This window comes from Cibotium barometz, chromosome 35 (assembly GCF_041138505.1).
Source record: "Cibotium barometz isolate CiBa-2024 chromosome 35, ASM4113850v1, whole genome shotgun sequence".
In the NCBI taxonomy this organism is placed as follows: Eukaryota; Viridiplantae; Streptophyta; class Polypodiopsida; order Cyatheales; family Cibotiaceae; genus Cibotium; species Cibotium barometz.
Window position 1 is genome coordinate 38445998 of NC_141080.1, and position 13245 is coordinate 38459242.

A 13245-nucleotide genomic window follows, 5' to 3' on the forward strand; every position below is an offset into this window, starting at 1 on the left:
GACACATATGTAAGGAAGGGGAATTCTTTAAAGGAGGTGCATATTTCACATGCTTGAATGAGTTTTAAACTCATAAAAATTGAGATATTTCATCTCTCCTCTCTCCTAATTCAAGTCTAGTTCCAAAAAGTTAGCTTAACTGACCTAAAAATGGTCAAAAAGTGACCAAACTGACTTGGAAAATTCTAGAATCAGTTTGTTTGGTTAGGAGCTCAAATTTTCCTATAAATAGAAGCCTCCCCTTGTGGTAAAAAACATAGTCTCTTATGCTTTGTTACTCTACTCCACCTAAGCCAAATTAGATAGTGTCTTATGCTTTGCTACTCTACTCCACCTAAGCTAAAATATATAGTCTCTTATGCTTTGTTACTCTACTCCACCTAAGCTAAAATATATAGTCTCTTATGCTTTGTTACTCTACTCCACCTAAGCCAAATTAGATAGTGTCTTATGCTTTGTTATTCTACTCCACCTAAGCTAAAATATATAGTCTCTTATGCTTTGTTACTCTACTCTACCTAAGCCAAGAACTGTGAATTCTTTAATAATTCACTAGTTTTTGATACTTCTCTCTTTCTTCAATCCCCATTGGTGGCTCCATCAACATACTAAACCAATTGATTGGTTGGGGGCCTCTACCGTGAATAAAGAATCAAGCAAATCATAAGGTAAGTATATTGAATTTTGATTTTTTCTATAATCTCTCAATGATTCTCTCTTCTCAACCCCTCTCAAGCTTGAGAAGTTTAATTTGGTGTGGTTTTTTTTAAATGCTATTGAAGTTAATTGGTGAATAGTAGTTAATAATTTAATAAATGCTATAGAAGTTAATTTCCACTTATATTTAAATTCTAATGGTCAAGAAATGGTCATACTCATGACCCATTCTCAATCCAAATGAAGCTTTTCATAAAGCTTTTCCTTAATCCAAGATTAAGCTATGCTTGAGGCCAAATTAATGGCTTTTTGCTATGCTTTTAGTTTATGCTCATTGATGATTCAATCCATTATGGATTGATGACCCAATTAGAGACCATTCTAATTGTTTTTTTTAATGATCCAATTAGAGACCATTATGGATTGATGATCCAATTAGAGACCATTCTAATTGTTTTTTTTAATGATCCAATTAGAGACCATTATGGATTGATGATCCAATTAGAGACCATTCTAATTGTTTTCTTAATGACCCAATTAGAGACCATTCTAATTATTTCCTTAATGATAAGAATTATCCCTTAGAAAAAATTGAGATTTATCAGTCATAGTAGCGGAGCTATGGCAAAATTTTTATAGAAATTACGCATAAAATAAATTCATTCAAAGCATAAAAAGAGGACTTCCTACTATATTCTAGGAACCATCATCCTAGATTAATTAAAAGAATTTTATTATGCATGGAAATGTGGATGTTTGCATGTAGATGTAGATGTATGGATATGAGTGTGAATGTGGAGGTGGATGTATGCAGGTAGAAGTAGGTGTATAGATGAGGATGTAAATAGAGATGTGGATGGATGCATGTAGATGTAGATGTATAGATGTGGATGTGAATGGAGATGTAGATGTAGGCATGTAGATGTAGATGTATAGATATGGATGTGGATGTGGATGTATGCATGTAGATGTGGATGTGGATGTATGCATGTAGATGTAGATGTATAGATGTAGATGTGGATGTGGAGGTGGATGGATGCATGTAGATGTAGATGTATAGATGTAGATGTGAATGGAGATGTGGATGTATACATGTAGATGTAGATGTATAGATGTAGATGTGGAAGTGGAGGTGGATGGATGCATGTAGATGTAGATGTATAGATGTAGATGTAGATACGAATGGAGATGTGGATGTATGCATGTAGATGTAGGTGTATAGATGTAGATGTGGATGTAGAGGTGGATGTATGCATGTAGATGTAGATGTATAGATGTGGATGTGAATGTGGAGGTAGATGTATGCATATAGATGTAGATGTATGGAGGTGAATGTGAATGTGGATGTAGATGTATGCATAGAGATGTAGATGTATGTATGTAGATGTGAATGTACGCATATAGATGTAGATGTATGGATGAATATGCGATATGTGATGTGAGGGAATCTGAAGTGATGAGATAGAAATGATGTGATGGGATGAGTATACATATAAATGGAATATGGAATAAGTAATGTAGATTGATGAGGGATAATGTAGAAAAATGAAAGTTAAAATAGAAATTGTATTGTAAACTGTTTGTAAATGCTGTTTGTAAATGCTGTTTGTAAATGATTGTTTTATGTCAAGAATGCTGGGGGGAGCATTTTGACCGTCTTGTGATTAAAGTCGTGATGGTAAAGTTGCAACTGCTGACGGGGAGTCAATGAAGGACGTCTCGCGTAGCAAGGTCGACCGAGGTCTTGACCAGCCTCGGTGCGATTAAAATGGTGAGCTTCCGGTACGGTGGATGAGGGGCCAAGGAAGCGGCCTATGCGTGAAGCGCTAGGTTACCTGCGAAGGATCCTAGAGGGTGCTGACCATACGGTGCTCGGGCTCTGGGTCGCCTAGGATACCCACGCGTGCGTCGAGGAAGATATTGGAACAGAGTTGGAGTTGTTTTCTGAATCGGGCATGGATCTGGTTGATTGACCTTGCTGGTCTTCAATGGATGAGTCCATGGCCCCTTATATGGATCTGTTGGTTGATCTTGCTGATCTTCAACGAGAGTCCATCTTGATAAGTGATTATATTGCCAAGTATTAAAGGCTAGGAACTATCGAAACGGCCCCTGAGCGTTCTAGTTGCCAATGATGCCATATATACTCTGATGAAGGAATGATGGGAAATTAAGAATCAATTGGATAAATTGGAAGATGGTGATCAATGATACTATGGTTTTATTAAAGGATTGTTTTAAACTGGTTGAATCTGGTTGAAAAAAAAAGGCAATTTCATATTGGGTGTGTGAGTGGTGTGACTAGCTTTATTTTGCATGAACATCCGGCTAGGGGGCCTTGGAACTCTTTTCCTTGGTACCCGGGACAAAACCTAACCAAATTTTTAATTGGATCCCATCACTACAGTGGTTGGGCGGTTGGCTAACCCATGGGATTGGATGGGGTTAGGCTGGACTGATGGATCCGTAAATCGAGACTCAAACTTTTGTTTTTACGATAGAAAAAAAAAATTAATAAATCCCGGACAGAAACTGTTCTATGGATAGGGATCAACGGCTGTGCCTCTTGAATGGGGAAAAAAGCGTTGATCCCAATGATCCAAGTGCAAGTTTCTTCCTTGAACTGACTAAGTATCTTATAGATGTAATCGGATCATCTCGATCAGAAATGATCTTGACTACGTTAGAGTAAAAAGTTATCCTGGTGGAATCGCCCGTGCTTTCCGGTAAAGGAAGTTTTTTCGGGTTCGGTTTTGGAACAACCGACGGATTAGTCTCTTATCCGGATATCCGTGGGCGAGGCCCCGAGTGTGGGACCCCTGTCCCGCGCGAGAAGCGCTACTTCCGCTGCCAGTACCCAGAATCCGTTGCTCGGTGGGAACAGGGATCTTACATTTTTGAGGTGTACAGGTGTAAGAACCTCCCCTTCTGATCTTATAACTATTCCCCTCTCTGAAATAAAAGAAAGATTCTGTTTTATCCTATTTTGACCTAGAGAGAGAAAATGTCTAGAGAGAGGTAGTCCAAAATTGAGATATTTTTGGATATAAAAATCCTCCTAGTGTCTAAAGAGGGTTCCCTTGAAACAGAAATTCAAAAAGAACTTTCCAATGTGCAATTGGAATTAATTGAAATTATGTATAAAGGACCTTAGCCTAAGGGTCTGGATTTTTAGAAATTTTTGGATTATGGTCCAATTAAGGTTCCTATGGGCCAATAGGATCAATCCAAGTATGGGGAGGAGATAAATCCAATTTATAAAAGAAAAACCTTAAAAAGGAGTAAATGCTCACATAAGATGAAGAGTTGACTAAGGACAAGGTTTATTAGTAAAAAACTATGAGTATTACTAAAAAATGAGATATTTTGGATATAATGATTCAATTTTGGGTATAATGATTCAATTTTGACACCTTGGTAAGGAGAAGGGGGCTCTTCAAGGAGGCGCCTATTTCACATGTGTGGTGGAGTTTTAAACTCAAAAATATTGTGATATTTTTATCTCTCCTCTCTCCTGGATCAAACGAATTCAAAAGGGAGCCAAACTAGGTCCAAATCTTGTCCAAATTACCAGTTGGACTTTGTTAAAGGCCTCCCTCACCTATAAATAGATTCCTTGCCCTTTGTAAAAAAATATGAGAACTATACAATGCCAGTATTATACTGAAATAATGCTATTTTCTATTATCCTCTACAAATTGAAGAGATTGGAGCTTCTCTCTCTCTTCAATCTTCCTTGGTGACTCCAACAACATACCAAACCAATTGATTGGTTGGGGGCCTCTACTATAATCAAAGAATCAAGTAATTTAGAAGGTAAAGTGTGGATTATTGCCTTCTTTTTCTTAAACCTTCAAATGTTTCTCTTCTCAACCCCTCTCAAGCTTGAGAAGCATTAATTTGAATGGCTTTTGAATACTATTGAAGTTCTTTAATGTATTATAATGAAGAAATATATAAATTTCCATTTATGCTTAATTTATAATGATTTTTAAGCATTTCTCTCTCTCCCCCAAAGAATGGTCATTCCTATGACCTATTCTCAATTCAAATAAAGCTTCTCATGAAGCATTTCTCTAATCTAAAAGTAAATTCTATGCTTGTCTAATTGGAGGCCAAAATAATGGCTTTTTAATACTTTTATGTTATTTAATTTATGGTAAAATTAAGAATCAATCCATAATTTGATAATGATCCAATTAGTGGTTATTCTAATCACATGAATAATACTAAACTTTATTCTTTCAAATTTATTGAGAATTATTAGTAATAGCAGTAGAGCTATGGCAAAATTTTTACAAAATAAACACATAAATCATTTTCATTCATAATATGAAGAGAGGACTTCCTACCATATTTTAGAATTAATCATCCTGGATTAATTGAATGATTCTAATTATAATCATGAAAATTTTAATTTTTATGTTTATATATAAATAGTAATTAGCAAAAGAGAAATTTCTAGTAATTCATTTTTAATGTTAACAGAGGAATTCAAATGACATTTGGAATTCCATCATTGAGATGGGAAAAGAGAAACTCCTATCATATTGGAATTAATGAGTATTTTAATTAAACCCAACAACATACCAAACCAATTGATTGGTTGGGGGGCCTCTACTATGATCAAAGAATCAAGTAATTTAGGAGGTAAAGTGTGGATTATTGCCTTCTTTTTCTTAAATCTCCAAATGTTTCTCTTCTCAACCCCTCTCAAGCTTAAGAAGCATTAATTTGAATGGCTTTTGAATACTATTGAAGTTCTTTAATGTATTATAATGAAGAAATATATAAATTTTCATTTATGCTTAATTTATAATGGTTTTTAAGCATTTCTCTCTCTCCCCCAAAGAATGGTCATTCCTATGACCTATTCTTAATTCAAATGAAGCTTCTCATGAATCATTTCTCTAATCTAAAAGTAAATTCTATGCTTGTCTGATTAGAGACCAAAATAATGGCTTTTTAATACTTTTATGCTATTTAATTTATATTGGAATTCCATCATTGAGATGGGGAAAGAGAAATTCCTATCATATTGGAATTAATGAGTATTTTATTTAAATCCAAAGAAGAATTTTAGATAAATTTATTTTATCTATGAAAAATATTTAAATGTTAAAAGAGAAATTCCTATGACATTTGGAATTCCATCATTTAGATGGGAAAAGAGAAATTCCTAGCATATTGAAATTATTGGATACTTCATTAAATTCAAAGATAAATTTTAGATAAATTTATTTATCTATGAGAAATATTTAAATGTTAAAAGAGGAATTCCTATGACATTTGGAATTCCATCATTTAGATGGGAAAAGAGAAATTCCTAGCACATTTAAATAATGGATATTTTATTTTAGATGAATTTATTTTATTAGAAATAATTGACAGAAAAAGAGAAATTCCCATGACATTGGAATGTAAATAATCAAATTAAAAAAAAGGAATTCCCATGGTAATTGGATCCAAGAAATTAAATAGGAAGAAGAGGAAATTTTAGTATAATTCAATTTATGATTATTTACCACCAAAAGTGGAAATATGGGTAGAATTAATTTTTACAAATCCCATGAATTCTATTATTCAAAAGAGGAATATTGAATATAATTCAATTGAGGAATTGAGAAGGAATATGGAAATAGTCGTCGAGAAAAAGAACCTTTGATTAGGCGGCAGGCCAAACAATTGGTAGAAATTTAGAAAAAGTCCCATTATCTGTATCAAACTAGAAAAAGCTATTAAATGTGAATAGCATGTGAATGGATGTGATAAGATGTGTATGTAGATGTGAATAATGAGATGAGAGGATATGTGAATGAGATGGGAAGTACATGGATGTGGATGTGGATGAGCATGTGGAAGAACGGATGTGGATGTATGAATGTGGATGTGTATGTGAAAGAATGGATGTGGAAGAATGGATGTGGATGTATGGATGTGGATGTATGAATGTGGATGTGTATGTGGAAGAATGGATGTGGATGTATGGATGTTGATGTGTATGTGGATGTATGGATGTGGATGTGGATGTGGATGTATGGATATGGATGTGGATGTGTATGTGGAAGAATGGATGTGGATGTGTATGTGGAAGTATGGATGTGGATGTGTATGTGGAAGTATGGATGTGGATGTGTATGTGAGAATGGATGTGGATGTGTATGTGGATGTATGGATGCGGATGTGTATGTGGAAGAATGAATGTGAAAGAATGGATGTGGATGTATGGATGTGGATGTGTATGTGGATGTATGGATGTGGATGTGTATGTGAGAATGGATGTGGATGTGTATGTGGATGTATGGATGTGGCTGTGTATGTGGAAGAATGAATGTGGATGTGTATGTGGAGGAATGGATGTGGATGTATGGATGTGGATGTGTATGTGGATGTATGAATTGGAATGTGTGTGGAAGAATGGATGTGGATGTGTATGTGGAAGAATGAATGTGGATGTGTATGTGGATGTGTATGTGGATGTATGGATGTGGATGTGCATGTGCATGTGGAAGAATGGATAAGAATGTATGGATGTGGATGTGCATGTGAGAGGATGTGATGTCGATGTGAGTAAATGGATGAGATGTAATGTGATGTGCATCGGGATGTGAATGGATGAGATGTGGTGTCAGGTGAATCGGGATGTGAATGAATGAGATGTGATGTGAAATGGATGTAATGAGGTGTGATGTAAATTGGGATAGATGTGAAATGGATGTAATGAGGTGTGATGTAAATTGGGATAGATGTGAATGGATGATATGTGATGTGAATGAATGTGATGTGATGGGATGTGAATCGGGATAGATGTATATGAATGGATGATGTGAATGAATGATAAGTGATGTGAATGAATGATAAGTGATGTGAATGAATGTGATGTGATGGGATGTGAATCGGGACGTATGTATATGAATGGATAAGATGTGAATGAATGTGATGTGATGAGATGTGAATATGGGTAGATGCGAGTGGGTGAGATCTAATGAGGATAAATGAGGAAAGAAGCGATCAGATGGAAAATGATGTGATTGGATGAGAATGGGAATACACATGAAATGGATGTGGATTAAGTAATGTGGATTGATGTGGAACAATGTAGAAAGAGGCGAGTTCGTTATAGAAACTGTATTTATTATGACCTATTTTTAAATGATTGTTTTATGTCAAGAATGCTGGGGAAGCATTTTGACCGTCTTGTGATTAAGGTCGTGGAGACCTAACTGATAAAGTTACAATAGCTGACGGAGAGTCAACGGGGAACGTCTCGCGTAGTAGCAAGGTCAGCCGAGGTCTTGACTTCGATTTAAATAATGAGCTTCCGGTACGGTGGATGAGGGACCAAGGAAGCGGCCTATGAGTGAAGCGCTAGGTGACCTGCGAAGGATCCTAGAGGGTTCTGACCATACGGTGCTCTGGGTCACCGAAGATACCCACACGTACGTCGGGGAAGATATTGGAACAAGGAGTAAGAGTTGTTTTCTGAAACCGGGCATGGATCTGGTTGATTGACCTTGCTGGTCCTCAACGGATGAGTCCATGGCTTTTTTATATGGATCTGTTGGGGTGGTTGATCTTGCTGATCTTCAACGGAGATTTCATCTTGATTTTTCTAAGAGCATATATTGCCAGGTACTATTAGGAACTATCGAAAAGGCCCTGAGTGGACAAGTGGTGAGCGTTCTAGTTGCCAATGATGCCAAAGATACATTGATGAAGGAATGATTAGAGATAAGGATTCAACTGAAGATTTTGAGGTTTATGATCAATGACACTATGGTTTCATTAAATGATTGTTTTAAAGATAGCTGGATCTGTGAAAAAGGCAATTTCATATTGGGTGTGTAAGTGGTGTGACTAGCATTAAATTTGCATGAATATTCGGCTAGGGGGCCTGAGAGCTCTTTTCCTTGGTACCCAAGACAAAACCTAACCAAATTCCTAATTGGATTCCATCACTACAGTGGTTGGGCTGTTGGCTAACCCATGGGCTGAACTGATGGATCCGTAAAATGAGACTCAATTTTGTTATAGTACGATAGATAAAGTAAATCCTGGATAGGAATTGCTCTTTAGAAAAAGAATCAACGGATGTGCCTCTCGACGGGGAAAAAAACGTTGGTTTCTATGATCCAAGTGCAAGTTTCTTCCTTGATCTCACCAAGTGACTCAAGTTCAGTCGGATCAGTTTGGTCAGTAATGACCCTGACTATGTTGGAGTACAAATATCCTGGAAGAATCGCTCGTACTTTTCGATAGGGGGGAGTTTTTTCGGGTTCGGTTTTTAAAGAACTAAGGGATTAATCTCTTGTCCGGATATCCATGGGCGAGGCCCCGAGTGAGAGATCCTGCCCTGTGCAAGAAGTGCTTCTTCCGCTACTAGCACTCCCGAATCCATTGTGCAGAGGGGGCAGGGATCTTTCAGCTAGTATCAGAGCGAATTGGCTAAAGTGGATCAATTGAAAAGCCAAAAAAGTCAAAAATTTATGAAGCAACAATAACATGTTGGAATTGTGTGATGAAACTCATATAAATTAATATTTAGACTGAAATTTGTAAATTGGTATTTGGGTCTTCAGATGGAAGTACCGCAATTGTATGGAATCCCTAACTTGCTTGAGGCCTAGACATGATGGTATTTACCTTATAATTCCAAGGACCGTGACTACTTGTATATACCGAGGGTATAACTGCAGCTCTTTACTGGCAGTATATATAGGAGTAAATCTAAGACCTTGAAATTGTAAGCAAAAATACTATCCAGATGATGAATTCGAATGTGGTTGATATGATTTTAAAACTCTGGTTGAGAACTGATGAGTTGATTTGGATTCTGATTGAAAAATGATTATTCCTGAATTTTGGTTGAAAAGCGATAAGTTGAGCAAAGCCACAATGAGGATGAATGGGACAAGTCCCTGTGATGATGTTCGTAATAACTGGAGTGATGATAATGACTTCAACAAATCACTATGAGATTAGTGGACTGTGCTGTCAGATTGCTACTGTTAACACTTGACCTGGTGGATCAAGTTAATGGATGACAAATTGAGAACTTGCTTGACTGAAATTCTTGTGAAGGAATGTTTACAAAGAAATGTTTTTCAGTCTAATGGACCATTATTGTGTTAAGGATATGAATGATATAATATGAATGAATTGTTATTTGATGATGAGTTCTATTTATCCGAGGATTCTGGTGGGTTGACCAGAATATAAGGAACCCCAGAATCAGTTGGATCTTAAGGGAAAGAGTTGTCCTCTAGTTTTCGAGATGAGGACATCTCGTGTTTTTTAAGTGGGGTAGGATGTAAGATTCCTCCCTCCAGCTTTTGACGTATACAGGTGTAAGAACCTCCCCTTCTGATCTTATAATTATTCCCCTCTCTGAAATAAAAGAAAGATTTTGTTTTTCCCTGTTTTGACCTAGAGAGAGAAAATGTCTAGAGAGAGGTAGTCCAAAATTGAGATATTTTTTGATATAAAAATCCTCCTAGTGTCTAAAATGGGTTCCCTTGAAACAGAAATTCAAAAAGAACTTTCCAATGTGCAATTGGAATTAATGTGAAATTATGTGTAAAGGACCTTAGCTTAAGGGTCTAGATTTTCAGAATTTTTTGGATTATGGTCCAATTAAGATTCCTATGGGCCAATAGGATCAATCCAAGTGTGGGAAGGAGATAAATCCAATTTATAAAAGAAAAACCCCAAAAATGAGTAAATGCTCACATAAGATGAAGAGTTGACTAAGGACAAGGTTTATTAGTAAAAAACTATGAGTAATACTAAAAAAATGAGATATTTTGGGTATAATGATTCAATTTTGGCACCTTGGTAAGGAGAAGGGGGCTCATCCACATCCACATCCCATCCACATACACATCCACATCCATTCTTCCACATGCTCATCCACATCCACATCCATGTACTTCCCATCTCACCTTTCACATATCCTCTCATCTAATTATTCACATCCACATACACATCTTATCACATCCATTCACATGCTATTCACATTTAATAGCTTTTTCTAGTTTGATACTGATAATGAGACTTTTTCTAAATTTCTACCAATTGTTTGGCCTAATCAAAGGTTCTTTTTCTCGACTATTTCCATATTCCTTCTCAATTCCTCATCAATTCAATTATATTTAATATTCTTCTTTTGACTAAAAGAATTCATGGGATTTGTAGAAATCAATTCTATCCATATTTCTACATTTGGTTAATAATCATAAATTGAACTATACTAAAATATCTCTTCTTCCCATTTAATTTCTTGCATCTCAATTACCATGGGAATTCCTCTTTTTGCATTTGATTATTTACATTCCAATGTCATGGGAATTCCTCTATTTTCGTCAATTATTTCTCATAAAATAAATTCACCTAAAATAAAATATCTACTATTTCAATATGCTAGGAATTTCTCTTTTCCCATCTAAATGATGGAATTCCAAATGTCATAGGAATTTCTCTTTTAACATTTAAATATTTCTCATAGATAAATAAATTTATCTAAAATTCATATTTGAATTTAAATGAATTATCCAATAATTCTAATATGCTAGGAATTTCTCTTTTCCCATATAAATGATGGAATTCCAAATGTCATAGGAATTCCTCTTTTAACATTTAAATATTTCTCATAGATAAAATAAGTTTATCTAAATTTCATCTTTGGATTAAATTAAAATACTCATTAATTCCAATATGATAGGAATCTCTCTTTTCCCATATCAATGATGGAATTCCAAACGTCATAGAAATTCCTCTTTTAACATTTAAATATTTCTCATAGATAAAATAAATTTACTTAAAATTCACCTTTGGATTTATTTAAAATACTCATTAATTCCAATATGATAGGAATTTCTCTTTTCCCATTTTATCTTTGAATTTAATTAAAATATTCATTAATTCCAATATGCTATGAACTTCTCTTTTCCCATCTCAATGATGGGATTCCAATTGTCATAGGAATTCCTCTTTTAACATTAAAAATGAATTACTAGAAATTTCTCTTTTACTAATTACTATTTATGCATAAACATAAAAATCACATTTTCCATGATTATAATGAGAATCATTCAATTAATCTAGGATGATTAATCCTAGAATATGGTAGGAAGTCCTCTTTTCATATTATGATGAAAATGATTTATGTGTTTATTTTGTAAAAATTTTACCATAGCTTCTCTGCTATTACTGATAATTCTCAATAAATTTGAAAGAATAAAGTTTAGTTTTATTCATGTAATTAGAATAACCACTAATTGGATCATTATCCAATTATGGATTGATTCTTAATTTTACCATAAATTAAATAGCATAAAAGTATTAAAAAGCCATTATTTTGGCCTCCAATTAGACAAGCATAGAATTTACTTTTAGATTAGAAAAATACTTCATGAGAAGCTTCATTTGAATTGAGAATAGGTCATAGAAATGACCATTCTTTGGGGGAGAGAGAGAAATTCTTAAAAACCATTATAAATTAAGCATAAATGGAAATTTATGTATTTCTTCATTACAATACATTAAAAAACTTCAATAGTATTCAAAAGCCATTCAAGTTAATTGTTCTCAAGCTTGAGAGGGGTTGAGAAGAGAAACATTTGGAGATTTAAGAAAAAGAAGGCAATAATCCACACTTTACCTCCTAAATTACTTGATTCTTTGATCAAAGTAGAGGCCTCCAACCAATCAATTGGTTTGGTATGTTGTTGGAGTCCACCAAGGAAGATTGAAGAGAGAGAGAGAAGCTCCAATCTCTTCAATTTGTAGAGGATAATAGAAAGTATCATTATTTCAGTATAATACTGGCATGGTATAGTTCTCATATTTTTTTACAAAGGGCTAAGGATCTATTTATAGGTGAGGGAGGCCTCTAACCAAGTCCAACTAGTTTCTAGAATTTTCCAGGTTCAGTTTGGCTGAATTTGGACAAGATTTGGACCTAGTTTGGCTCCCTTTTGATTTCGTTTGATCCAAGAGAGAGGAGAGATAAAAATATCACAATATTTTTGAGTTTAAAAATCAACCACACATGTGAAATAGGCGCCTCCTTGAAGAGCCCCCTTCTCCTTAACAAGGTGTCAAAATTGAATCATTATACCCAAAATATCTCATTTTTTTAGTAATACTCATAGTTTTTTACTAATAAACCTTGTCCTTAGTCAACTCTTCATCTTATGTGAGCATTTACTCATTTTGAGGGTTTTCTTTTATAAATTGGATTTATCTCCTCCCCACACTTGGATTGATCCTATTGGTCCATAGGAACCTTAATTGGACCATAATCCAAATTTTTTTGATAATCTAGACCCTTAGGCTAAGGTCCTTTATACATAATTTCAATTAATTCCAATTGCACATTGGAAAGTTCTTTTTTAAGTTCTGTGTGAGGGGAACCCATTTTAGACAAAAATATTTCAATTTTGGACTACCTCTCTCTAGACATTTTCTCTCTCTAGGTCAAAACAGGGTAAAATAGAATCTTTCTTTTATTTCAGAGAGGGGAATAATTATAAGATCAGAAGGGGAGCTTTTACACCTGTACACCTCAAAAGCTAGAGGAAGGAATCT